The 23,891-nt window shown below is 41.3% G+C and overlaps 1 long non-coding RNA gene across 6 annotated transcripts in view; it reads right to left on the bottom strand.

The window, feature by feature from the left end:
• Nucleotides 1-7,148: 7,148 nt before the first annotated feature.
• LOC123744727 (uncharacterized) overlaps nucleotides 7,149-23,891 on the bottom strand; it is a 93,264-nt gene continuing 76,521 nt past the window's right edge. For 3 of the 6 annotated variants that reach the window (XR_006771153.1, XR_006771154.1, XR_006771156.1), the window contains 3 exons: nucleotides 21,822-21,929; nucleotides 19,553-19,600; nucleotides 7,149-9,663 (listed from right to left, as the gene is read on the bottom strand). This is a non-coding gene — a long non-coding RNA (uncharacterized lncRNA). The other 3 variants (XR_006771155.1, XR_006771157.1, XR_006771158.1) reach the window with 3 other exon arrangements.

Genomic DNA, 23,891 nt, shown 5'->3' with positions numbered 1-23,891 from the left:
CTGCTCTATAACAGGCTGTAGCTCACTGGAAGATTAGGCTTGTATCAGACAGACAGAGAGAGAGGGGTTGGGGGTGGTCGGGGGAGAGAGATGGAGAGAGGGAGGGAGAGGGAGGCGGAGAGGGAGGGAGAGTGCTTTTCACCTCGGATTCCACTGTCATTTTCGACCTGAAAAAAAACATGCAGCACCCAGAACTGCAGTCTGGTTTCCATGGCAACAACAGGCTATTATCCTACACTGTCATTCATTATGAAGGGACTTTACTTGACAGTGAGAGGAGAGCTGGACAGCGGGAGAGGGGTTACTCTCACACTGTGCCATGGGAGGGAAAAGAAGGAGGGAGTGAACATTTCTACTTGAGAAAAGGAAGATTTACCACACATTTCATACCTCTTAACAGTAGAACCTCATACAAACCAGTTACGGATTGACCGGTCAACTGAGCGGATATCAAACCAAGACATTTATGATTAAATGCAAACAACAAAACAGAATAACTATAGGGTACCGACAAACCTGAATGTTATTAGAGTATCTTCCTACATCGTTAGAAAATACATGTACATATGCAATGCATATTTTCCTTGAAAGGTTGATGTGGTTTTACTGTAAATTTCATAGTTAAACATTTTCAAGACAACCTCCATTCCCAACATATTTGTATCTCTGATGTTCTACTGTATTTTTGTTAGCGTATCATTAACAATCACATGTCCATAGTTGTGCCCAATGCTCCAATATAAAACTTATATATGCCTATCTTTAAATGTGTGTTTCAAAAGTAAAATGTTTAAATCATAATTAAATGATCCAAATATGTGCTCTCCACCACTTGTATTTATTTGATATACAGTATTCTATTTGGTTTAGCATTTTCCCTCCCTTAAATAACGCTATGAGAATTCCAGCACTAGTTTTGGTAAGGGACAAGTGTATGATGATTCAGGCCCAACATGATTGGCAGAGATTCAAAAGCACTTTTTGGCGACAAGGGGGAAGTTGAATAATATCAAGATCCAAAACATGGATGGGTGAAAATGTTACCAAATATTTCCTATTCACAAAAAATGTCCAAGTCACTGAGTAGTTTATGGTTCAGCAGAACGTCACGTCCATCTCCCGTCGCCGTTTGTTAGACCCATAATGCACTGTGCTGTAGAGGGTCCCCTGTCTGGAACCAAGGTGGAAATGATTATGGAACAGGAAGAAACTATTTCAATTTGAAATGGATAGCTTTGCTTTTTCAGAGTACATGGAAAAAGACCCCTCCTTCCCCCGTTACCAACACACACACACACACACACACACACACACACACACACACACACACACACACACACACACACACACACACACACACACACACACACACACACACACACACACACACACACACACACACACACACACACACACACACACACACACACACACACACACACAAAAAAAACATTCCTTACCCCAGGACACTTGAACTGGTGACTATCCGGGAGAATATGATAGATTTATTGAAAGGTAAACAAACAATAGGCTTATATTTCGGGATACGCCTTAATCAGAGACTTGATGCCAACTTCGACAAACTAACTTACATTGTTAGTTGCAGAATATTGCAATATCATTGCACTTAAAGGACGTAATTAAATACATAAAGCATGCAAGACATGGACAGGCCATTAAAGGTCAACATAGTAGAACACAATAAAACTCTGTCGTATCAGTATAATATACTGTATATTTCTTCACCATAGTGGAAGCCCACAGCATATGCAGTAGCTGCAGTAACATCTTGGCCTGGGGGCGAAGGAGGGGGCTTGGGTGGTGGTGGGCTAGGCAGAAGCAGCTGGAAACATTCTCCTCTCCCCACTCCAAGAGGGGAGTGGGTCTGTGAGGAGAGGAGGAAAGGAGGAGGCCTTCACTCAAAGCACCCGCTCAAGAGGCCTGTTAGGAACACACAGAGGCTGTCATGCTGCTTCCTCAAGGTCAATGGGTTTACTCTGGCAGGCTACTCCAACTCAATGGCATCGTTACAATTTCATTACAGCAACGGTTTTGTGAGAGAAAGAAAAAAATAAAGAAGGTGTATGTAGAATCCAGAAGAGTCTCAGACCAGACGGCCATGCGGGATGACAATACACTAGATTTCAATGGGAAGATGTCCTTTCAAGATATTCATCGAGTGGTGGATGCTGGATAATGTCTGGGGTGCGGCTTTGGAGGAGTTCAAAGAAGCCATTTTGTGAAAAACGGTCCAACAGCCTCTATTTCAAACACATTGTTGAGATACAACTTTCAGGATCATTCAACTCATATAAGTATTCAAGTTTGAACAAGATCCTCCTGCAAATACCCTGATGACGGCATTCATCGAAATGTGTTGGTTTTAAGTAAATTGTCCTACCAAGTTACTGAATATCAAAATGTATGTGCTGAGACCAAAATTATATACATTATATTAAATAACCAAACCACAGCTGTGCTTTCCTGCACCACCCTCCTCATAACGTATATGGACTATGCAGTGTCCGGTGGGATATTCTCTAAATGAAAGTAGCAGCTCACAATATGCGCATGAACATGAAAAGGTATACAGAGCCAAAAATGGATTTGTTTTATTTTAAAACCCAATCTATCTCTCTCCCCTTCTCTCTCTATCTCTCTCAAAATCCATGCAGAGCAGTCGCTCATACACGCTAAAGCTCTCTGCTGCAGAAAGTAGGCCAAAAGCCATTCAAGGGAGAAACAGAGAGAAGGAGAGAGGAAAGGAGAGAGCGCATAAAAAACTATACATCCAACAAGTCTGCTGAGGAGAGGAGAAAAAAAGTGCTGATTCTTTTTCAAAGACAACCTTTATTTAGAATAATTACACTGTTTAATATGCAAGCCAATACAAAACATATTGTCATCAGAATGTATACATCAAGTAAAGCCCTGGGTGCCTTGAAGATTCCTGTGCCTTCATTCGGCAGATTTTCTTCATCTCTCCAACAAATGAAACCATCAATCAATCGTGCCCTGTATTATAGATAGTATTCAAATGTATTTGCTTATATTTGCATTTCCATCTTCAAAATGTATTTCCTGAATCAAGAAAAAGCAGTGCATTCTATATTTGTTTCTAGTGTCCTTGTACAAAAACAACACCATTTTGATTAATAATGTATGAAGGATGTTTTTATATTCACTGATTATACTGGAGTAGGTGGTCTATTAATAAACTTTGCCTTTACAGCTTCTCCTTTTCCATAGTCAACTGTTCCAGAAGGAAAAACCCCTGGTAACGCTTCACTCAAAGCCAACAGGTATAATGCATTAGGAGGATGCAGTTATAATGCTGTATAATATCAAGACTTCTTTGGCTGTGACCACACTCTCCGAGGGTGTCTCGGGGGGAGTTGGGATATGCAAAAAATACATTTCCAATTCCCACATGTATTAATACATACTTGTACATCTGTGAAATAGGACAAATATTAGCACCCAACTAATTTGTATTATTATTGTTAACACTTCACTTGACACCTAGAGTCATAACATGTTATGACTCGGTCATAACCATGTAATAATATGTCATAGCAGCTAACATAACTTGTCATAACCTGTTATAATATGGTCAAAACACTGTCATGTTCCATATATTTACCTGTTGTTACATATACAATTGAAGTCGGAAGTTTACATACAGTTAGGTTGGAGTCATTAAAACTCGTTTTTCAAGCCCTCCACAAATTACTTGTTAACAGACTATAGTTTTGGCAAGTCGGTTAGGACATCTACTTTGTGCATGTGTAACAGTGTAGGTTCCGTCCCTCTCTTCGCCCCAACCTGGGCTCGAGAACCAGGGACCCTTGCACACATCAACAACTGACACCCCACGAAGCATCGTTACCCATCGCGCCACAAAAGCCACGGCCCTTGCAACGCAAGGAGAAACCCTACTTCAGGTCTCAGAGCGAGTGACGTCACTGATTGAAACGCTATTAGCGCGCACCACCGCTAACTAACTAGCCATTTCACATCGGTTACACATGACATAAGTAAGAAGTTTACAGAAGTTTACATACACTAAGTTGATTGTGCCTTTAAACAGCTTGGAAAATTCCAGAAAATGATGTCATGGCTTTAGAAGCTTCTAATAGGCTAACTGACATCCTTTGAGTCAATTGGAGATGTACCTGTGGATGTATTTCAAGGCCTACCTTCAAACTCAGTGCCTCTTTGCTTGACATCATGGGAAAATCAAAAGAAATCATCCAAGACCTCAGAAAAAAATTGTAGACCTCCACAAGACTGGTTCAGCCTTGGGAGCAATTTCCAAACGCCTGAAGATACCACGTTCATCTGTACAAACTATAGTACGCAAGTATAAACACCATGGGACCACGCAGCCGTCATACCGCTCAGGAAGGAGACGCGTTCTGTCTCCTAGAGATGAACGTACTTTGGTGCAAAAAGTGCAAATCAATCCCAGAACAACAGCAAAGGACTTTGTGAAGATGCTGGAGGAAACTGGTACAAAAGTATCTATATCTACAGTAAAACGAGTCCTATATCGACATATCCTGAAAAGCCGCTCAGCAAGGAAGAAGCCACTCCTCCAAAACCACCATAAAAAAGCTAGACTACGGTTTGCAACTGCACATGGGGACAAAGATCATACTTTTTGGAGAAATATACTCTGGTCTGATGAAACAAAAATAGAACTGTTTGGCCATAATGACCATCGTTATGTTTGGAGGAAAAAGGGGGAGGCTTGTAGGCCGAAGAACACCAACCCAACCGTGAAGCACGGGGGTGGCAGCATCATGTTGTGGGGGTGCTTTGCTGCAGGAGGGACTGGTGCACTTCACAAAATAGATGGTATCATGAGGCTGGAAATGTATGTGGATTTTTTGAAGCAACATCTCAAGACATCAGTCAGGAAGTTCAAGCTTGGTTGCAAATGGGTCTTCCAAATGGACAATGATCCCAAGCATACTTCCAAAGTTGTGGCAAAATGGCTAAAGACAACAAAGTCAAGGTATTGGAGTGGCCATCACAAAGCCCTAACCTCAATCCTATAGAAAATTTGTGGGCAGAACTGAAAAAGTGTGTGCGAGCAAGGAGGCCTACAAACCTGACTCAGTTACACCAGCTCTGTCAGGAGGAATGGGCCAAAATTCACCCAACTTACTGTGGGAAGCTTGTGGAAGGCTACCCGAAACGTTTCACCCAAATTAAACAATTTGAAGGCAATGCTACCAAATACTAATTGAGTGTATGTAAACTTCTGATCCACTGGGAATGTGATGAAAGAAATAAAAGCTGAAATAAATCATTCTCTCTCCTATTATTCTGACATTTCACATTCTAAAATAAAGTGGTGATCCTAACTGACTTAAGACAGGGAATTTTTACTAGGATTAAATGTCAGGAATTGTGAAAAACTGATTTTAAATGTATTTGGCTAAGGTGTATGTAAACTTCCGACTTCAACTGTATTGCATTATTTTATGGCTGGTTATGACAACAAAACCTACCACACAAGGCAACACATTTCATTACACCATAGCCTACTTGTCAACAGTATGATTATGTTATATAGCATTTTCTGAAATTGACCATATTAAATTATCATTGTAATTGTAATTGCACACACATTGATGTCAGACATGCACCTACCACAATGCTCGGTTGCTGATGACTGGGATGAATGCAGGAGTAGATTTCAGGAGCAGGACAAGACACCCTCTTTGTGACTAATGACTGACATAAGGGCATGTACGTGATAGGCCTATCTGGCATATATGATTGTGATGGTCATAACGCTTCTTGACAGTGTCATAAAGTATATTTCATTTAAAATATGATGGAAAGAAAACATGACTGTAAAGAATTCATTACAACAACAACAACAACAACAACAACAAAGAATTTAAGAAACAAACTTTCAAATGAAAGGAATCTTATTGGCAGGGAAAAAACACATTTGAATAAATGTGAGTTTTGACACTCTTATGTAGGTGTCATAACCAGCCATAAAATAATGCAATATATGTAACAACAGGTAAATATATGGGACATGACAGTGTTATGGCCATATTATGACAGGTTATGACATATTATGACATGGTTATGACTGTGTCATAATGTGTTATGATGCTAGGCGTCAAGTCAAGTGTTACTTAATAATTAATATCAACACTTATCATAAGCATTATCGTCTTCTAATGATCCTGACTAAATAACAGCGATTTTGAGAATTCTGACTATATAACAGACGTGAGCTTTATGACACGACACAAGACATAGATGCTTACTACAAATAACAAACAAATGATAAAGCATTATAGCTGTGAGCTTCAGTAAAATGGCATCAACCAAAACCTCATCGAAGCAGTGAAGCCTTGGTACAGAAACGCAACATTAGAAGGAAACAAAGATGTCTATTTTCCCATGATGTTTCTGGTTAATCCTTTGGTAGACGGCAGAGGACGGAGGACGGGCGACGACACAGCTATGGCCATTGTGTGTCTAAGAGAGCAGCTTCCTGTTTTGTCCCGTCCCTGCGGGTGGGTAGACACACTCCTCTCATACATGGCTGGCATCTCTTGAAATATACAGTCTGAGCTGATGTGAACAGCGTGTCCTACACACAGTCATAGCGTACAAAATGTCTGATCTGTGTCAGAGAGACTAACGCTTCCCTCCCCATCAGATTATTTATGAGCTGTTCAGGGAAGGGAAGTTTGTTCATATACATTTGTATACTACAGTGCATATGGTCAGGTTTGTATTCACAATCATAACACTTGGATATACTTGACCTGCATCACCACTGACTGCTGTTTATATTATGTTTTAATGTCTGTCACCTTATTGTAGTTCAATAACATTTTCTAGCAATCATCTAGCAATTTGACATTTGCGATGTGTGTGAACAGGATCCTTTTGGAGGTTTTGCTGATATTATGTGTGTTAACTTAAAGGGATAGTTCACATTTTATTTTCCAACCCTATTACCACTGGTGTTCTACTGTATTTATTGTGAAATAATTGTCATAGTCTCATAGATTAAAACAATAAGTATGATTTCCATTCCCATTCCTAAGCGTTTCCATTTTCAAGTCAGAAAATGTCAGAATAACTTTAAACAACAACAACAGAAAGACAGGTTTCGGAATCTTTATTGTTGGAAAACAGCAATGTTGCAAATGCAATTGTAAATGTTTTTGTTTACATGCAGTACATCATCAATCTGAGATATTCTGAACAAGTATACACTTAAAAGAGAAAGACATACAATTCTATCATTATAAATAGGTGGTTTCCTGTAAGATATGTATTAAAAAACTCCCCCACATAGAACCTGAGAAACCAAGCTAGGTTTGGTATACAATGAGTGTACAAAACATTAGGAACACCTTCCTAATATTGAGTTGCACCCGCAGAACAGCCTCAATTCATTGGTTGGCTGGATGTCCTTTGGATGGTGGACCGTCTTGATACACACGGGAAACTGTTGAGTGTGAAATCCCCAGCAGCGTTGCAGTTCTTGACTCAAACCAGTGTGCCTAGCAGCTACTACCATACCCCGTTCAAGGGCACTTAAATATTTTGTCTTGCCCATTCACCCTCTGGATGGCACACATACACAATCCATGTCTCAATTGTCTCAAGGCTTAATAATCCTTCTTAAACCTGTCTTCTCCCCTTCATCTACACTGATTGAAGTGGATTTAACATGTGACATCAATAAGGGATCACAGATTTCACCTGGATTCACCTGGTCAGTCTATGTCATGGAAAGAGCAGGTGTTCCTAATGTTTTGAACACTTAGTGTACAATATAGCAACATCTCATCTAAATCGGTAGGCTTATCCTTTCTGAGAATTATACTAAAACATCATTTTCAAAAATATCAAGGTTGACTTGATATTTTGGCATTGTTTTTTTCCAGCCTATAAATCTTTATATCTAAAAGTTTAAATGAAAGGTTTTATAATGCACTGTCAAAGCGACAATCACTGGTCATTTTTTTAAATTAGTCAACCCCTCTCCTAACTCACTAGGGTACAGTATAAACTAGTGCTGTCAAACGATTAAAATAATGAATTAACTTAATGGCATCCCTTAATTGCAATTTAGAATTTGCCCAAATTTGTCCCTAAATAAACAATTTTCCATTTAAAAAGCAGTGCATTGAGTTATAGGCATGCTATGTTTTGATTGTAAGGGAAAGAAACATAAAATAATCTGCATCAGAGGATTTTAATGGCACCATAAACAACACAAAAGGATCCACATCAGAATGTTTAAATAGCATTTTCACCATAAACAACACAAAGGGATCCACATCAGAATGTTTAAATAGCATTTTCACCATAAACAACACAAAGGGATCCACATCAGAATGTTTAAATAGCATTTTCACCATAAACAACACAAAATGATCTTCATCAGAATGTTTAAATAGCATTTTCACCATAAACAACACAAAGGGATCCACATCAGAATGTTTAAATAGCATTTTCACCATAAACAACACAAAATGATCTTCATCAGAATGTTTAAATAGCATTTTCACCATAAACAACACAAAGGGATCCACATCAGAATGTTTAAATAGCATTTTCACCATAAACAACACAAAAGGATCCACATCAGAATGTTTAAATAGCATTTTCACCATAAACAACACAAAAGGATCCACATCAGAATGTTTAAATAGCATTTTCACCATAAACAACACAAAAGGATCCACATCAGAATGTTTAAATAGCATTTTCACCATAAACAACACAAAATGATCTTCATCAGAATGTTTAAATAGCATTTTCACCATAAACAACACAAAGGGATCCACATCAGAATGTTTAAATAGCATTTTCACCATAAACAACACAAAATGATCTTCATCAGAATGTTTAAATAGCATTTTCACCATAAACAACACAAAATGATCTTCATCAGAATGTTTAAATAGCATTTTCACCATAAACAACACAAAAGTCACTGTAACATACAGCTATTAATGCTCCCAATGTTTAAGTAGGCCTACTCCCTCTTATCAATGTTCTTGAAGTTTAACACTTGCGTGCACACACACACACTTCAGGCTACACGTAGCTTTGTGTGTGGAAAAAATGTCATCACAGGTAAGACATTTAACTTGTTTAGTACTGTCTGTTTGTAACTCCACTCACTACTTGTAGCTGTATAGTCTGTTTGTTTGTGTTGTTGGTCTTAGCTAGCTTAATGTTCCGGTCAGTAGATAGCTAGCACTCACTCACTCAAGTGTCTGTTAGCATCGTTATGAAAAGAGGCATGAGGGAAGGCCTACAATATTATGTTTTTCTAAGTAGTGAGAACGCTCAGGAGCAGGTAATGTTGAAAAGTCATCTTTAGACATGTTGTACTTTTCTTAAATGTAGTTATGTAATTGACTAAAACAAGCAGACAACAAGAAAATTGCGTTTGAAAAAGGTCAAGTTTTTCTGTGAGCCAATGGGGTAACCTAGGTAACTACAGGTTGTATTCCCCACAGGCGACTTTCTATCTTTTACTGACTAGGAATGAGCACATTTCTGTTTTGCTGTGAGCACAGTTTTTGCAGTTAGCCAATGGGGTAACCACAGGTTTTTTTCACCAGATGGGGTCACCACATCTAGTACCGACTGGGTCTATGGATACAAAGAACAAAGAGCATTTAAACCCAGAAGACAATAACAACAGATCAGCCAGGTCTTAGTTCATGTCAAATATAATACAGCTATTAGATCTTTCCTAGGCTACTGATCCATGTTCTTCAACATGAACTAGTCACAAGCTGCTATTAGAATTGGGATAATTTGTTTAAATCTTTTTAACCTGAGATAACAACAAAAACAGTTAATGCATGGAATGGATGTCTTGTTCTGATTAAATCAATTGTGTGAAGTTAGTTGAATCAAGAAGCTAGTGGATGTTTGAGCAACACAATAGAGACAGACAGCTCTACCGAGACCGTGTGCACACTGCACACAGCACAGAGCGTGTTGTGTGTTGCACTTAAAGGGGTCCATGCAGAAACGCGTGTGCTTAAAATGGTCTGTGCGGTGAAGAAATGGAGATGTGATTAACGACGTCAAAGAATTGAATGGCATTAAAGATATCAGCCGTTATTAACGCGTTAGAGCAGCAGGTAGCCTAACGGTTAAGCGCATTGGGCCAGTAACTAAAAGGTTGCTGGTTTGAATCCCCAAGCTGACTAAGTGAAAAGTCTGTTGATGTGCGCCCTTGAGCAAGGCACTTAACCCTAGTTGCTCTTGATAAGAGCGTCTGCAAAACAACGTAAATGTTAACTTTGACAGTTCTTGTAAAAGCGCCCACTCACACATAATATGTGTGAGACAGAGATGTCAAAACCTTGTTCTCACCATTGGCGTGGCATGTGGGATTTATTTTTAAAGGACTGAGAAAAAGGGCCACTTGCCAACTCTTATTAATTCTACATGGAAAAACTATGTAACAAAAGCACAGCAGCAGATTAAAAAACAGCCGTACCAACTAAACAGTATCATAAGGTACATTTTGTAGCTTACGCCTCCATATTTAACCACTCATAGTAGTAAATAAATACATTTGATTTGATCTAAAAGCTAGTTATAATAGATTATTTAACATGAATTTTTTAAATGTCTTTTTTTCTGTATGTTCACTATCTGACTGACAGAAGACCCACAGTAACACAGGAGACGCTCATTACACATTCTGCCTGTTCACTATCTGACTGACAGAAGACCCACAGTAACACAGGAGACGTTCATTACACATTCTGTATGTTCACTATCTGACTGACAGAAGACCCACAGTAACACAGGAGACGTTCATTACACATTCTGTATGTTCACTATCTGACTGACAGAAGACCCACAGTAACACAGGAGACGTTCATTACACATTCTGTATGTTCACTATCTGACTGACAGAAGACCCACAGTAACACAGGAGACGCTCATTACACATTGTAATTAATAAACAGCTTGCTTTCTTTTTCATCAAAAAAGGGGAATTTGGTTATTCTTTGCTGGGCAAATGATGGTAACGCTTTATAATAGTGTTAATTTATAAGCCATTTATAGATCATTTATAAATCACCAGTTAATGATTTGCTGAACATTTTTGTAGGTCATTGTTTATTAAACATTAGTAAGCTATTTTTAAATGGTTAAGACTATAACTCCTTTGTGTTATTATAATATCATAATGATTCCAACTAAATAGCAGCTATTTGTAAATGGTTAAGACTATAACGCCTTTGTGTTATTATAATATCATAATGATTCCAACTAAATAACAGCTATTTTTAAATGGTTAAGACTATAACTCCTTTGTGTTATTATAATATCATAATGATTCCAACTAAATAACAGCTATTTTTAAATGGTTAAGACTATAACTCCTTTGTGTTATTATAATATCATAATGATTCCAACTAAATAACAGCTATTTTTAAATGGTTAAGACTATAACTCCTTTGTGTTATTATAATATCATAATGATTCCAACTAAATAGCAGCTATTTGTAAATGGTTAAGACTATAACTCCTTTGTGTTATTATAATATCATAATGATTCTGACTAAATAACAGCTATTTGTAAATGGTTAAGACTATAACTCCTTTGTGTTATTATAATATCATAATGATTCCAACTAAATAGCAGCTATTTGTAAATGGTTAAGACTATAACGCCTTTGTGTTATTATAATATCATAATGATTCCAACTAAATAACAGCTATTTTTAAATGGTTAAGACTATAACTCCTTTGTGTTATTATAATATCATAATGATTCCAAATAAATAACAGCTATTTGTAAATGGTTAAGACTATAACTCCTTTGTGTTATTATAATATCATAATGATTCCAACTAAATAGCAGCTATTTGTAAATGGTTAAGACTATAACTCCTTTGTGTTATTATAATATCATAATGATTCCAACTAAATAACAGCTATTTTTAGTCGGACCCTTTTTTTTACAGCATATAAACACATAACATATTGTAAGTATTATAATAAGATATTATCCAGATCATCTGACATAAAAAGAAAATGGGACAGTTTGATGAAAAAGCTTTAAATAAAGTTTAAAATCCAGGCATGTCACATGACTACGCAAAACAGCGCCCTAGGGCTCATTATTCTTATAACAAGTAATGAAGCATTATACCCACTGGCTGTAAGCAGTGTTACCGTTCATGGTTTACACACACATGATATGTTGGTTAACAAAGTACCTGATAATGGTTTATTAGCGTGTATAAACAGACCTTCACATGAATAGTTTATCAGATCAATTGAAGAAATGTTGGGAATGACCAAAAAATGTTATCAGAAAGATTTGAATAAGGGCAATTCAGACTGGTTGATAATCTAAACCAGACTTGTTTCTATGATAAAGGATGTGGTTTGAGATCAACTTGCAACAGATATAACAGTGGTTCAGATCACGAATAGAAGGAGTGCTTATACTGTGCAAGATAGTGGCTATATTGTACAGAAGGGTTATTCTTTGGGATAGCCATAGGAGAATGCGCCTGTGTAGATGAATCCAAAGATAAAGCCTATCATAGATTATCTATTAATCACAATAATTACACATTCCCCTCTCAGGGTTAAACCTGAGAGACTGGAGAGAGTTGGTTGGTGTGCCTGTGTTCATTTTTCTGTCTGTGTGTTTGTGTCTGTATGTGTGCCTGTGTTCATTTTTCTGTCTGTGTGTTTGTGTCTGTATGTGTGCCTGTGTTCATTTTTCTGTCTGTGTGTTTGTGTCTGTATGTGTGCCTGTGTTAATTTTTCTGTCTGTGTGTTTGTGTCTGTATGTGTGCCTGTGAGAAATAGGAGAAAGAAAGGGAGAGAACTAGAGAGAGAGAGAGAGAGAAAGAGAGTAGGAGAGAAAGACAAAGAGAGAGAGAGAGAGAAATAAAAAAAGAGAACAAAGAGAATCGTTCTCCATCTTTCTCTTGACTCTAAGCAGGGGGATTTCCATGGCTCCTCTCGGTGTTGATGAACCTGGCTTGACCAGAATATGTCTAAGGAGACACTGTGTGACTTCAGACGCAGTAAGAGGATGGAAAGCCTTCCCTCTTCCTCCACATCACATAGGAAACAGGCCATATCTGAAATGGCACCTTAGTCCCTATACAGTGCACCACTTTTGGCCAGAGCCTTTAGAGTGCACTACATAGGAAACAGGCTGGACTCTGGCCAGAAGTAGGGGACTGCATGGGGAATAGGGAGCGCTCTAGGTAAAAGTAGTGCACTATGAAGTGAATAGGGTGCGCTCTGGCTAAAAGTAGTGCACTACCAAAGGAATGGGGTGCTATGAGGTTAGAGGAGACTGTAAGCGACTGTGGCGACTGTTGGCATACACTAGTGACATATCCCTCTTGGATTAATTAGGTTAGTCCTGAGTAGTGATTAATCCACATAGCGTGGTGGGAGTGTTTAATCCTAAAGCTCCTTTAACCTGGACAGGGAGGCGCCCTCACAGATGGCCAAGTAGACAGCACTGTCTCTCCTACCTGCTCATTATCTAATAAACTAGCTACGCAGCTGGGCCGTGTGTGTGTGTGTGTGTGTGTGTGTGTGTGTGTGTGTGTGTGTGTGTGTGTGTGTGTCCGTATGTGTGAGCATACATTGAGAGAGAGATAGATAGAGACAGTGAAAGAGAGAGGGAGAGAGACAGAGAGAGCATGTCATTAAAAATAGTGAGAAAGATAGACAGACTCTTGGCTTCTCTGGTCCCGATGTTACAGTGTGCATATGTTAACAGCAGGTATATGTAAAGTGTCACCAGCATTTGCAGCAGGCACACATCTCTTCAAGTGGCCAAGTATTGCACATGCTGCAGCAAATCATCCTTCAGACCCAATTGCCGCTTCTGTTTGTTGCCAGCCTACTGGAATGTTCAGACCCAGACGATCAAGTAAAGCAGCTCAAAGACTGATTGCTTTCCGTCTAACGAGAGAATAATGTGTCGTCTTAATGACATGACCAGTGATGTTATTAGCTAAATGAATGATGCTCTATTCTCTGGCAGGGCCTTGAGAAGGATGTTCAACCTGTTTTATATGGCGGATCTAATGTGTCACTATGTGTAGATATATAAAAGACTCTTATTTAATGTGTGGTATAAAGTCTCACTTATTTCATTGGAATAGCAACTGCAGTAAATGGAGGGAGATCATTTATTGAGCTAACCCAAACCCTGTAAAATGTTCAGCACATCAGTGTTACTGAGACACAGCGGGGCAGGTAGCCTTGTGGTTAGAGCGTTGGACAAGTAACCGAAAGGTTGCAAGATTGAATCCCTGAGCTGACAAGGTACAAATGTCGTTCTGCCCCTGAACAAGGCAGTTAACCCACTGTTCCTAGGCTGTCATTGAAAATAAGAATTTGTTCTTAACTAACTTGCCTAGTTTAAGAAAGGTAAAATGAAAAACAACCTGGATAGAGTTTGGACATTAGCTCCATCCATGGTTTTTCAAATGGTCCAAATTGACAATAAATTGCCCAGTGTTCGACTCTGAGCCCTGATCTCTCTGCTTGCAGACCATCATGTCTTCTTCTCGTGTACAAAGGGCCTTAATGTAATTACCCTTCACTTAAATGGGACGCTGAGAAAGGTTCCCTGCTGTAATTCTTTGAGTGTGGGCTCCAACAGAGTGATTCTACGTCTGAGCTGTCCTGATTGCAGAGCGAGAGAGCACTGTGAGGATACTCTAAGCTGCTGCTGCCAGACAAGCCCACTTGTTAGTCCAAGAACAAAAACCTCCGTCCAAAATGTTCATCCTCAGGATCCACTCCACTTCATATCACAAAACTGTAGTAGTCATTTGCCACAATTTGATTGAACTGGTTTTATTGTTCATAGCTTTGTTATTATACTTATGCTAAACATTTCATTATATTCTACTGAACCATTTACTTTATGTTCGTATTCTTATCTTGTATTATTTCTTATTCTTGTTGCATTGTCCAGAAGGAACCTGCAAGTAAGCATTTCATTGGACCCTAAATAAAGATCTTTAGGGTTACGGTATATTTTGGAGTGTTAAAATCCAGACAGAAAATATTTACACAAGAAGCAACCTAATATCACACAGTCAACCTCTCATTTCATTTAGTAAGTTCACCATTCTGCCATTCTCACTGTGTATCCTGTACATACGACTAATAAAACTTGAAACTTGGTCACACTTATTCTAGTGCAGTGCAAGGATCCTTTTGTGGCTGCCTGCGCAATCTTGTCTCGTATACCTGTTGTTTCAGCTCACAGACTACCCACAAGTGCTTTACAGCACAGATCATCAACTCTCCTCACACTATCCGATTATTGACTTCCACACTGGCCTGTGCAGAGAGTTGAGTAGCATGATGCACAACAGTACCCATAATGCTCTGCACCAATAGCCTTCAAGTAGAACTGCAGCAAGGGAAGGGTGTTCCAGGGAGTGGCGGAAACTGCGGAATGGGGTCTGTAAACTCCTGCTACCGCGTGTTCTGGAGCAAAGATGCTGGCACAAAGGACACTCCTGGCCCAGTACACGCTACTCGGTACCAGTATGCTCTGCCCGGCATCATGGGAGTCACCAGGCAAGGTGCAAAGGAGCCATCGACATTGTCTGCTCAACCTGAACAGCCCTAGTGCAGAACCCTTTGTTCACACACACACACACACACACACACACACACACACACACACACACACACACACACACACACACACACACACACACATACACACACACACACACACACACACACACACAGTTCACACCACATGTCTAACTAACCAGTCCACCTTCTTTTTCTTTTTTTTTTTACCTTTATTTAACCAGGCAAGTCAGTTAAGAACAAATTCTTATTTTCAATGACGGCCTAGGAACAGTGGGTTAACTGCCTGTTCAGGGGCAGATCGACAGATTTGTACCTTGTCAGCTCAGGGATTCGAACTTGCAACCTTTCGGTTTTTAAGAAGGCTCTGGCCCCAGACGCCTGTGTGTGTGTGTGTGTGTGTGTGTGTGTGTGTGTGTGTGTGTGTGTGTGTGTGTGTGTGTGTGTGTGTGTGTGTGTGTGTGTGTGTGTGTGTGTGTGTGTGTGTGTGTGTGTGTGTGTGTGTGTGTGCGTGCCTGTGTGTGTGTGTGTGTGTGTGTGCGTGCCTGTGTGTGTGTGTGCCTGCGCGCACATGCATGTCCGCCTGCTCTGGTGCAGGGCCAGGGAAGCAACGTGAGCATGCTGTGGCTGTGAGGCTGAGCGAGACACAATCCAACAATGGAGCTGTAGCCAGACAGCTCTGTCTCTCTGCACTGCAACGCTTCAGATCGGGGCGAGACGCCTCAGCGCTGCTGTTTGCTTACCAAGCTGAACAAATAAAACTGTTTGTCACAGGGCTGAGGTGGAGGCTCGAAATAGGTTTCCTTTTTTATACAAGGAGAGCGCTCTAGCAAGAACAGACGAGCAAAGATTTCTATTAGAAACCCAGTTTAGTCCGTCGAGTGACCCAGAAAAACCCTCAAAGACGAAACAGTTACCTGAACTAGACCTTTACAGTGCAAATCTACACCTTATAGCACTATAACCCCAACACAGTGTTGCAGCAAAAAGAAATGCTACATTTCACACATTTCACTCTCCCCTCGAACCACACTGAACCATTGTGTGTGAATCAACAATGCAGATTTAAAACATGCTAGACTTTCTCTGTTAATAAGTTAGTGGTGAGAATGTCTGACCCAGGGCTGAGCTATGTGTGCCACATGGTACATGGATGAGGCTGCTTGTTACCCAGGATTGCCCACACTGCAGTGCGCTACCAGTTAACGACACACCAGACCAGAGCAACACACACACACACACACACACACACACACACACACACACACACACACACACACACACACACACACACACACACACACACACACACACACACACACACACACACGCATCTCACAGGGGCAGCTGCTGTTATTGCATCTATGCTATAGTTAGTTATAGTAGTACAGAAGAAATAATCACACGTTTAAACACGTCGGCCGGTGTAGGGATATTAGACTGAGGGTTACTGTTCTGGAGCACTAAGTCCTTACGCATACTGTCACACTGGTGAGGAGTCCTGAAAGGGTGCCATTTTACACAGCCAGCACAAAGAGGTTAGCAGTGAGAGGAGGAACGTACTCCTGCAGCGCAGCAATGAGGGGATGGGCCAGTGCAGCAATGAGGGGATGGGCCAGTGCAGCAATGAGGGGATGGGCCGAGGCTATAATGGAGTCGCTGTTCTGAAACACAGTTTATCTACCTTCCAGCATGGCTCACAGAGGGAGGGAGAATCCACAGTGCTTTTATTAGCATGATGCTAGCCTAATCACAGCAAGGATTGTTGACAATAGATCATGTTAATGAGGACTGTAAATAGTCAAGAGCAGAATGCAAACAAAACATGTATGTTAGCCCTAAGCATGTTAGCCCCGTTGCTATCAGAAGCTGGGTGTGAGCTGTTCAGTTTGCTGTCCCTAAAGCAAGTTCAAACCCAACAGACTTGCAGTTATTTTAAGTAGTTTAGCAGATACACTAGAATTTGCTAGCTGCTCCGTTAAAAAAGGTTACACTACATCCGTGACATGGTAATAACTGCTAACATACAGACTCAATGTGACATGGTAATAACTGCTAACATACAGGCTCAATGTGACATGGTAATAACTGCTAACATACAGGCTCTCTGATATACAAACCCCTACGAACGTACTGTCTACGCACACGCTACCTTGTGTGTGTATGTGTGTGTGCACGCATGTGTGCATGAAGACGAGGGCTCAGTGAGGTCAAACACAAGTATACCGAGCTGTTATACCTTCACGCTCTCCACAGTACTTTGTGCTGCTCTCAAGACAGAATAAGACATGGACAGAAACAGAAAGAAACCACTTTCCCAGTTGTCAGAGGAAAGACAAAGGAATAACAGAACAGACTGGGCCAGTGACTAGTTTTATTTTTTTGTGGGCCTCAGAGACATGTCCAGGATTGGTAACATTAGCTTAAACGTTCACATGTCCAGGATTGGTAACGTTAGCTTAAACGTTCACATGTCCAGGATTGGTAACGTTAGCTTAAACGTTCACATGTCCAGGATTGGTAACGTTAGCTTAAACGTTCACATGTCCAGGATTGGTAACGTTAGCTTAAACGTTCACATGTCCAGGATTGGTAACGTTAGCTTAAAGTCCAGGATTAGTAATGTTAGCTTGGTAACGCAAGCTCCCCCCTCCATCTTCCACCCCACCACAAAGATTCCTCAGCTGATTTCAACCCACCATTGTGTCACATGACCCTCGAGCCGGCATTCCTTCAACCCCCCCCCACACACACTGCCGCCTGATTCCAGCTAACCTTTTCCCCCTTTTCTTTCCAGACGGTTTTCCTTCTCCGACAATATAGTGTCTATGTACGTTTGACAGTCTGAAACGCCTTTGTCTTGCAGAGAGAGCCACGGACGGGACGACAGCGCACCACTCCCAGCTCCCGAGAGCCTAACCCGTGGACATGAGAGCACAACGTCACAAGTTAGGGTCTCAGGGATTGCGAGAGGCACATTTTATAGTTGTACTATTTCTACTCCCAGACAGACTGTGATTTGAATTAATCATGCTGGCTTGAGAGTACCAAATAGACTAGAAACAAACACACGATATTCATGACAATAAAGGCTTCCTTCCATGAGGTATTTATGCAACGCATCCCCCCCCCTTCTCTGCCTCTCTGCCTGTAACATACAACAAGTGCAACCGTAAGCCAGACACAACATCGACCAATCTCCCCCTCCCCCTCCCTCTCTCTGGAGACCCCCGCCTCCCACCGACACTCTCTCTCCCTATCTCTCTCTCTCTGTCCCTCTCCCTATCTCTCTCTGTCTCTCTCTCTCTGTCTCTCTCTCTCTGTCTCTCTCTCTCTGTCTCTCTCTCTATGTCTCTCTCTCTCTCTCTCTCTCTCTATGTCTCTCTCTCTCTCTCTCTCTCTCTCTCTCTCTCTCTCTCTCTCTCTCTCTCTCTCTCTCTCTCTCTCTCTCTCCCAACCCCCTGGACAAAACAATACAGCACTTTGAAAAATGCTCCTGGCTCCAGGTAAACCCAACGCTAGCCTTCGGTTCCTTAAGCTCCCATGCACTCTATTCCCAGGCTGCAGCTGCTAGTTATTAAGGGATGGCCAGACAAAATCCTGGTTCAGCAGCCAGCAGTACGCACAACAGCCAACGATTCAAAACTACTATACAGAATACCCAAGGAAAAGAACACAAAGTCAGTTTATCTTGAAACATTCACGTGACTCATTTCATTTCAATATAAGGAGGGCAGAGCAATGATCTGGATGTGCATGAGGATGGCTGAATATGAATCCTCACTGAACCTACCACGACCATTTTGAGACAGGGAGGTAGGCAGTCTCAATCTACAGCCATAGATTAGGAAATATAGATTGAGAAATAAACAAGAGAGTGGCAGGAAAACGGCTTCAATCAACTCACCCACGTCTGGTTCGGAATGAGGAGGCAGCAACCCTTGTCCCTTGTTGCCTGCTCGACACACAGAGAAAGAGAGAGAGAGAAACGAACTCAGGTTTAAACTCATGTCGACAAGGTTTCGGACAAGATCTTGCAGGCTTTGTAGACGGTTACAGGGTGAAAGTGGCACGAGTGGGGAGCGATGGGTCAGTCGATGACAAGGAGACGAAGCGAACCGACGGTAGGACGGATATAAGAAAAGGAGGAGAGAGAATGGGTGGTGAGGCTGATGAAGAATCCACCATGTGCAGACAGAAAGAGAGAGAGAGGGAGAGAGAGAGAGAGGGAGATGAGTCGGAGAAAACGAGAGGCTACTCCCAGGGGTTTAGGTGAAGTGAAAAGTTCAGAATAACAATAAAAAGATGGCAGGTCTGAAAAAAGGAGACAGAATAGAGAGTTGGAAGAGAGGATGAGAGTGAGCCCTACCACCGCTTGCAGCCAGGGCCACAGCACCAGTGAAGCATACCAGTCTGTTGGCTCACTGAGAGAGAGAGGAGAGGAGGAACACACGCTCACTCACTTTGTTTCGCTGCTGTTAACTTGGTTGTATGTCCCTATTTCATATCCAGTTCAGGTTAGAAGAAAATGTATAGTTTGTTGTCATATATGTCACAAGAGCAAAAAAAATATCCAAACTAATTAAAAGACAAAATGCATCAATGGATGTTGCTGCTGTTCTGCTTCCCTCGCTAACATTGATACATTTTTTTCTTTCACCCCCCTCTCTCTCTCTCTCTCTCTCTCTCTCTCTCTCTCTCTCACTCTGTCTCTCTCCCTCTCTCTCTCAGTGCAGAACAGAAACACATGCAAAATTGGAAGAAAGGAGAAAGGAAAAAATAAAACTGAATCCCAGGTCCCCCGCTCTCGTCTTCATGCATCTGTGTTGAAAGGCAGGAGATGAAAAAATGCTTTTCCAAATAAATTTTGAAATATCATCCATTAATTTGCCTGTACAGCTGTAATAATTTAAAGCAAGAGGCCCACTTCTCTGCTGTATCAGCCAGAGAGACAGATAGAGACAGAGAGAGAGGAGGAGGAGGCGGAGGGAGAGGAGGAGGAGGAGGAGGAGGAGGAATGAGAAAGTCGGCCGCCTCTTGCTTTTCCACCTTTTCAGTGTTTTAGTTAAGTCCGTTTCCCGTCAACAAATCCTCAGTTTTCCTTGATTTTCTTCTTGCATGTATCCTCTCTGTCTCATACGTTCTCTCTCACTTTCCCTCCCTCCCTCTCCGTCTCTCGTTTTCTCTCTTTCTCTCTCTCGCTCTCTCTCGCTCTTTCTCACTCACTGCCTCACTACCTCACACATGCCCGACATCATTAACACTATCCTTCAAAAAGAGAATGAGAGGGGAGAGAGAGAGAGCAGAAAGAGAGCAAGAGAGAGGGGCGAGAGAGAGCAGGCCATAGAAACATAGCTACATGATGTGCTTGGCTTATAGAGGCTACATTTAATCTCTGCTGGCTCCCCCGGGCTTTGATACGGAGAGTGGAAAGAGAGGGGGAGAGATGATGGGGGAGGGACAAATATAGCTGAGGGGGAGGCTGGCGACGTACAACACAATGTAGGCTCAATTCAACGACGGGGAGAGAAAAAAAATCCCCTAGACCACACTGCCCTCTTCCTTTCTCTCTGCTCAGTCTCTCTCTCCATCTTTCCCTCTCTGGGCGCGTCTGCTCCGGCTAACTAATCTCCAATCCTCTTTGACTGCTGTCTCCCAGACTGTGCATTGTATTGGCTTCTCCTGTTTGGACTGCAGTAGCAGTGCAATGAAGGCTCAGTGCCGACGGTTCTCTCTCTCTCTCACTTAAAAAAAGCCTGATGCTACCACTTTATAATTTTCCCTCCCGTTTAGAGAGCGCCCGTGCCCCCCCCCCCAAGCCCTTCTCCACCGCAGCTATCCTCGTTTATCACCATCCTTTCGTCCAGTCCAGATACAGACAGTATTCACTGAGGCGCTAATATTAGACTGGCTTTGACAGGCGCCGAGAACCCACAGCAAACAGACAAAGACTTGTCCATACACACACACACACACACACACACACACACACACACACACACACACACACACACACACACACACACACACACACACACACACACACACACACACACACACACACACACACACACACACACACACATACATACTGTGTCTGTACGCAGCATGGCTGGATTAAGTCACGCAAAAAGGAATAAAACAAGCAACAAGACAAACAAAAAATGCTATTGCACCTGGGAGGATGATGATTGATTGGAGATGATGCAGTGCTCTAATTCAGTCTGCTGGTGGTACATGTAGAAATGATGCAGGGCGTACTGTATATCAGCACAGACCCAGACCTGAAAAAGAAACCAGCCTACGTCATACAATACGCCAACGTGTACAACACAAACACAATCAAACGTAGCACACCACGGTAACACAATATTGTGTAGGTAGGTGTCTGAAACAGAGTAGGCTACATGTGGTGAGTGCGATTGACATGTGTCACTCAGGCTGACAAGAGCAGGAGGACAGTATCCTGTCAAAGCAGTAGAGGGAAGTTCAATTTGTTGTGGATGTTTTTATTCATAAATGCTTTACAAAGATGCATTCTGTACAGAGGCAGTCACAGTTAAACACTAACAGATGTGTACAGCAACATACTGTAAGTCAGATTTATAGATGGTGGTTAATGTGAATATCGGATGATGGAAACTGTACTTCTGTGTTCATATTTCTATGGGGAAGGAGGTAAGAAAAAGATGATGCTGATTCAGTAGGGTGGACATTCACTATTGAAAAATCTACAGTGAAGTTTGATATTGATAAAAGCACTGCTATAAACACAATTTAAAATATTACATAGACAACTAAGCACATCCCTATCAAATCTTACAAATAAATAAATATGGTTGGCATGAACACATAGGTATTTTCAGGGATTTTTTAAGTCTGTTACTGAACATGAATTCAAGTTCTAATTCACAATCCATGATTCAGGTATAAGTAAGAGATCTTTCTAGATATTTTGGTCTACTGTAGCTTCTACAATTACAACGTAGTAGCTTGCCTTCACAACACTTTACACTTTAACAAGTCCTCAACATAGCTACGATGGAATTGAACCATTGTACATGCCTTAAATCATAATGTGTTTGAGCACAGAGAACGGTGAACCAATGTGTTGAAAAGACGATTCATTATCAAAAGAGAAAAAAAATGATTGAATGCACAGACGCGCCTTGGAGTGGAGGTCCTGGGCTGAAACACTTGTTTGTCTGTCACATCTCTTTTCCTTTGGCTATGATTAGCAGCAAAGAGAGCTGCGGCGAGCGGCTCACCCGACAGTGCTCTGGACCCTCTCACACACACTGATCTGGTTTGGATTAGTGCATCACGGCTGAGATTACACAGCACACAGGCCCTGACAGCCACCCCCAAAACACACGCACACACACAGGCACACACACACACTCACAGGCACGCACACACAGTCACACACACGCTGGTGCACAAGCTGGTATGTATGTACGAACATGCTCACGTGTGTGCGACCGCACACACACACACACACACACGCACACACACACACACACACACACACACACACACACACACACACACACACACACACACACACACACACACACACACACACACACACACACACATACATACACACCCACACACACACACGTACACTATACTGCGCGTTTAGAATACATCTGAACCTTGAGATGCAGTCTCATTGTTCTCTTCATTTGCCCAGGTAGTCACTGCCTGAACCTCAGTCTCCAACTGTCTGACAGCACAGTGGTTTGACCAACAGGGGGCAGCCTTTTGCTCTATTACACAACCAATAACTGGATACTCCAAATCCAGGATTGGGAGACAGGGAGGGAGATGGCTTGCAGGCTTCAACAGATTATATATACAGTACAGGGACTTTGTTATATCTTTCAAAGGAATAGTAAATCCTATAGTGCAGCTTCTCTCACACATTCTTAGAAGGCGATAGCCTACACGGCAGGTTTCTTACAGACCTATACATTCTCACATACAGTAATCTCCAAAAGGATAGTAAGGAGTGGAAATATGAAATCATTCAATGAATATATTATATATATTATCTAAAATCTTAAAGGTAGATGTCACATTTGTCTCTATCAATTTTCTTTGGAACTGCATGTTTTGTTTTGCATTAATAGGTTTGGTAAATATGGCAAAGTACTTTATTTATGGTGAAAAAGGTCTATCATAACTCTCCCACCGGAGTGCATTAGCAGTAGAGTGAGCCTGGTCTCAACAAAGCTGTGTAT

Source organism: Salmo salar, chromosome ssa09 (assembly GCF_905237065.1).
Source record: "Salmo salar chromosome ssa09, Ssal_v3.1, whole genome shotgun sequence".
In the NCBI taxonomy this organism is placed as follows: Eukaryota; Metazoa; Chordata; class Actinopteri; order Salmoniformes; family Salmonidae; genus Salmo; species Salmo salar.
The sequence above is the reverse complement of the archived record's forward strand: the minus strand, read 5'-3'. Positions and strand labels throughout refer to the sequence as shown.